The sequence below is a fragment of the Tasmannia lanceolata genome, unplaced genomic scaffold (assembly GCF_043159265.1).
Source record: "Tasmannia lanceolata isolate RefF3 unplaced genomic scaffold, GAP_Taslan_0.1 ptg000037l, whole genome shotgun sequence".
In the NCBI taxonomy this organism is placed as follows: Eukaryota; Viridiplantae; Streptophyta; class Magnoliopsida; order Canellales; family Winteraceae; genus Tasmannia; species Tasmannia lanceolata.
In genome coordinates, this window is record NW_027518714.1 from 31,478,592 (window position 1) to 31,483,379 (window position 4,788).

A 4,788-nucleotide genomic window follows, 5' to 3' on the forward strand; every position below is an offset into this window, starting at 1 on the left:
TTCTCTTGAAATCTTGATGCACAATGTTGTCCCTTTGATTGCTCTCCAATATAGGTTGCAAGTTAAAACCCTAAATCCAAACTCAAAAGATTTGCAAGTTGCAAGGCAAGTTTGGGGAGAAGAAAACAAATTCTTAAACTAAAAGGGTTTGCAAGTGTTTGAATGCTTAAGGATGTTTTTCCAAATATTCAAGAGAGGAAAATAATCCTCTTGAAGGTGTATATATAGCCTCTTGACAAAATATGACCGTTTGGGGTTAAAGAAATCAAAAACTAATTTTTAATTCAAAAGCCAACGGCTATATTTTGAGCTGTCGCGACGTTCTCGGAGTTCCGAGACAATTTCTCGGAGTTCCGAGAGAACGGCCAGAAAATGGAAAAATTCTACTGGACCATTTCTCGGAGTTCCGAGAAAATGGCCAGAAGTTGAAAAATACTACTGGACCATTTCTCGGAGTTTCGAGGGAACTCTCAGAGTTCCGAGCTCGGAGCTCCGAGAAAAATCTCGGAGTTCCGAGAAGCCTAAAATCAGCAGACTTTTTATATTTTTGTTGCTATTTGATTTTGGGCTTTTAGAACTCAATTCCTAAGATAATTTGAAATGTTATGAGGGTCCCAACATGTTGGTCCACCACATAACCATTCACTAAACCATTTAAGTTCTTAAGTGTTTTTGAAAACTCTTTTGAAAAACCCTTGCCTTGACTTATAAATCTAAAGAGAAAAGATGTACAATGAAATCTAGGTAATCTTCAAACTTCTCTTTAGCCTTGGTCTTCAATTGGTCTTCCATTTTGTGTATGCTTGCTTGAGAGATAATGTGAGCTTCACTTAGCTCCTTTTGACTCTTGTGTGGTACATCTTCAAGCATGACCATGTGGTGTGTTGGTTCCTTCAATGATCAACCTATCTTAACACAACACTTCAAGGCAAATTGATTAGTATTCAAGAGCATAATCAATTATGTTTAGAATCATCAAAACAAGATAGGAGAATAGACCCTTGGGCTTACACAGAGGCTCGTGAACAAACTCTTCCAGAATCAGATCGGCCGTAACATGAAGTCTACGTAGATGATATGCTGGTCAAAAGCCGAAGTGCGCAAGATCATGTATCCGACTTGAGAGAAACATTCCAAGTCCTAAGAGAGCATAACGTGAAACTTAACCCCACCAAGTGCACTTTCGGCGTCAGCTCGGGAAGTTCTTAGGGTTTATGGTAAGCCGAAGAGGGATAGAGGCCAATCCAGAGAAGATCAAGGCCGTGGTGGAGCTCACTCCACCGAAAACCATCAGAGAAGTGCAACGGCTAACGGGAATGGTGGCCGCACTCGGGCGCTTCATCTCGAAGTCCGCAGAGAGATGCCTGCCTTTCTTCCACGCCGTTAAAGGAATCAAGACTACACCCTGGACAACTGAGTGCCAAACCGCATTCGAAGAGTTGAAGCAGTACTTGTCCTCTCCACCGCTGTTGACAAAGCCGGAACCGGGGGAGGAGCTGCTCTTATACCTGTCCGTGAGCCCCATGGCTCTAGCAGCCGTCCTGGTTCGTGAAGAGCACAACCAATAAAAACTTATCTACTATGTCAACAAGGTCCTGCATGATGCCGAGATCAGGTACCAGCGGGTCGAGAAATTGTCCTACACCCTGATCATGGCAGCCAGGAAATTGAGGCCGTATTTTCAAGCCCACACAATAAAGGTCCTGACCGATCAGCCACTCAGGCAAGTTCTCCATAGGCCGGACACCTCAGGACGACTCGTGAAATGGGCCGTGGAGCTGAGCGAATTCAATATCCAGTACACGCCTAGACAAGCGATAAAGGCTCAGGTGCTGGCAGACTTCATGGCTGAGTGCACCATCCCCCAGCAGAGCACTGAACTTGAAATTGTCCAAACCCTGGCTGTGGAGAAGGAAACCACAACTGAGGAGCAAACAGAAGATGGGACTGAAGCAAAAATCGTCCCCGTACCAGCAGAACAGGATCCATCAACCACCGAACCACTCTGGGAAGTGTACGTGGACGAATCTTCAAACAAGGGTGGCTGTGGAGCCGGTTTGATTCTCACCGGGCCTGACAACTTCACTTTAGATTACGCCCTAAGGTTCGGATTTCGCGCGTCCAACAATGAGGCAGAGTATGAATCCCTCCTCGCCGGAATGAATCTTGCAGTCCAGACCAGTGCCCAAAGGCTGAAAGCATACTGTGACTCCCAGCTGGTCGCAAACCAGATTGAAGGGGTCTATGAGGCCCACGACGAACGTATGATCAAATACCTCTCCAAGGTCCTCCAGTTAGCCAGCAAGTTCAAAAGTTTTGAGGTCATTAGAATCCCCAGAACAGAAAACACAAAAGCAGATGTGCTGTCTAAGCTGGCCGCATCCGGATACACCACTCTCGGGAGTATATGTATGGAGTTTCTACAGAAATCCAGTATAAAAAATGAGGCCACCGAAGTGATGCAGGTGGAGCACGAGTCCTATTGGATGGACGAAATCATTGAATACCTACGTAGCGGGAAGCTTCCCGAAGCCTAGGAAGCCCGCAAAGTGATACAGAGAGCAGCCCAATTTTCCCTCGATGGTGAGAGCCTGTACAAAAGGTCGTACACCCTCCCATACCTAAAGTGCCTCCGGCCCAGCAACGCCGTGTACGCCCTACAAGAGACGCACGAAGGGATTTGTGGGGAACACCTAGGGGGCAAGGCTCTAGCAATCAAAGTGCTGCTGAGAGGCCTGTACTGGCCGACCTTAAGACAAGACGCACTGAGCCTGGTCAAGAAGTGCGAGAGATGCCAAAAGTTCTCTCCCACCATCCACCAACCAGCTGTGTCCATGGCCCCGATCATCAGCCCACTCCCCTTCGCAGTATGGGGGGTGGACATCTTGGGCCCCTTTCCACCAGCCTCCGGAAGGCGCGCGTTCGTAGTAGTGGCCATCGACTATTTCACCAAGTGGGTGGAGGTCGAACCTCTAGCCCAGATCACAGAGCAAAACATGCAGAGCTTCTTTTGGAAGTCGGTTATTTGCATGTTCGAGATCCCCCGCGTCTTGATAACAGACAATGGTAGACAATTCAACTGCCGGAACTTCCGAAAATTCTGCTCTGACTTGAAGATCGAACAGAGATTTACTTCACTGGCGCACCCTCAGACGAATGGGCAGACAGAAGTAACGAACAGAATCCTATTTCAGGGAATTAAAAAGAGGCTGGACGAGAAGGCTGGCCGATGGGCAGATGAACTTTATCATGTCCTGTGGGCGTATCGTACCACCCTGCGCACATCAACGGGGGAGTCACCATTCAACTTGTCCTTTGGGATGGAGGCCGTAATACCCGTCGATGTGGGCGCCCCGTCTCCCAGAGTCACCAACTTCAATGAGCAGCTCAATGGAGATGGGCTCCGTGCAAATCTCGACTTACTGGAAGAAGCCCGGGAAGAGTCCCGAATCAGGGTCGCCGCCTACAAGCAGAAAGTGTCCAACTATCATGATCTGAAGATACGCCCCAGAGAATTCCGAGCAGGGGATCTAGTCCTAAGGAAAGCTGTTATCTCCCAACCGAAGAAGATCGAAAAACTCTCCCCGACCTGGGAGGGGCCGTACCGAGTAAAAGAGGTGATTCGCCCGGGAAGTTATATAAGCTGGAGACGCTTGGGGAGCACCTACTACCCCATGCCTGGAACTCGAAGAACCTCCGAAAATACTATCAATAATAGACCACCCGGCGCAAAAGTGATTGTAAATGTATATGTTAAATGTGAATGATAGAGGCTCTTTTGCAAATCTCCTCGCACTCCTTGGAAACCTAGTTAACTAAAACTAGGGTACTCGCTGCTTGGTTCGCCTCGGCTCATCTCCGCAAAGACCGAGAGCGCACTCCTGGTCAGGAACAAGCCCGGACAGCAAAAACCAAAGCTACTTGGAAACCCAGTTCGCTAAAACTAGGGTACTCGCTGCTTGGTTCGCCTCGGCTCGTCTCCGCAAAGACCGGGAGCGCACTCCTGGTCAGGAACAAGCCCGGACAGCAAAAACCAAAGCTACTTGGAAACCCAGCTCGCTAAAACTAGGGTACTCGCTGCTTGGTTCACCTCGGCTCGTCTCCGCAAAGACCGAGAGCGCACTCCTGGTCAGGAACAAGCCCGGACAGTAAAAACCAAAGCCACTTGGAAACCTAGTTCACTAAAACTAGGTTACTCACTGCTTGGTTCGCCTCGGCTCGTCTCCGTAAAGACCGGGAGCGCACTCCTGGTCAGGAACAAGCTCGGACAGCAAAAACCAAAGCTACTTGGAAACCCAGTTCACTAAAACTAGGGTACTCGCTGCTTGGTTCGCCTCGACTCGTCTCCGCAAAGATCGGGAGCACACTCCTGGTCAGGAACAAGTCCGGACAGCAAAAACCAAAGCTACTTGGAAACCCAGTTCGCTAAAACTAGGGTACTCGCTAGTTGGTTCGCCTCGGCTCGTCTCCGCAAAGACCGGGCGCACACTCCTGGTCAGGAACAAGCCCGGACAGCAAAAACTAAAGCCACTTGGAAACCCAATTCGCTAAAGGTAGGGTACTTGCTACTTGGTTCACCTCGGCTCGTCTCCGCAAAGACCGAGAGCACACTCCAGGTCAGGAAAAATCCCGGACAACAAAAACCAAAGCCACTTGGAAACCCAGTTCACTAAAACTAGGGTACTCGCTGCTTGGTTCGCTTCGGCCCATCTCCGCAAAGACCGGGAGCGCACTCCTGGTCAAGAACAAGCCCGGACAGCAAAAACCAAAGCCACTTGGAAACCCAGT